The sequence below is a fragment of the Acanthisitta chloris genome, unplaced genomic scaffold (assembly GCF_000695815.1).
Source record: "Acanthisitta chloris isolate BGI_N310 unplaced genomic scaffold, ASM69581v1 scaffold5380, whole genome shotgun sequence".
Taxonomy (NCBI): Eukaryota; Metazoa; Chordata; class Aves; order Passeriformes; family Acanthisittidae; genus Acanthisitta; species Acanthisitta chloris.
Genome location: NW_008650935.1, coordinates 1 through 270, shown reverse-complemented (window position 1 = coordinate 270; position 270 = coordinate 1).

Below are 270 nucleotides of genomic sequence, written 5' to 3'. Positions count from 1 at the left end.
GAGAAGGCCCCAGGGTGGTTTGGGGGCAGAGGGGGTGGAGCCCCCCCAGAGTGGAGATTTTAGGGGGCTTTGGAGGGAGGAGGTGACCCCAGAGTGGGGTTTTGGGGGGGTTGGAGAGGGGAAGTGACCCCAGGATGGTTGGAGGTCAGGGGTCTTGGAGCCCCCACCCCAAGTGTGGGTCTGAAGGAGAGAGGTGACCCCAAGGTGATTTGGGGTCAGGGGGTGTGGGTGCCCCCCCAGAGTGGGGTTTGGAGAGGGGAGAAGACCCCA